The following is a 331-nucleotide window of genomic DNA, read 5'->3' as shown; positions in this document are numbered from 1 at the left end:
TCAGTTGCTTGTGAACGCTGGAAGGTCCTTTGCAGGTGACCTGAACCCCAGTCTTTAAAGAATTAAAAACAAAAGAGGAGCAGGGCATAGTGTACACACCTGCAATTCCAGCTATTCTGAAGGTTGAAGAAAGAAGATGGCTGTTGGAGGCCAGCCTGGGAAGAGGAGTGAAACCTGGTCTCAAAACCAAAATAAAAGCTGGCCATAGTTGTATACACCTGTAATCGCAGCACTCAGGAGGCTGAGTCAGGAAGATCACTGAGTTACAGGCCAGCCTGAGCTACAAAGTAAGACCCTACCTGAAAATACACACACACACACACACACACAC

This window comes from Octodon degus, unplaced genomic scaffold, assembly GCF_000260255.1.
Source record: "Octodon degus isolate 3935 unplaced genomic scaffold, OctDeg1.0 scaffold00035, whole genome shotgun sequence".
NCBI classification, from domain to species: domain Eukaryota; kingdom Metazoa; phylum Chordata; class Mammalia; order Rodentia; family Octodontidae; genus Octodon; species Octodon degus.
This window is presented reverse-complemented; position numbering follows the sequence as displayed.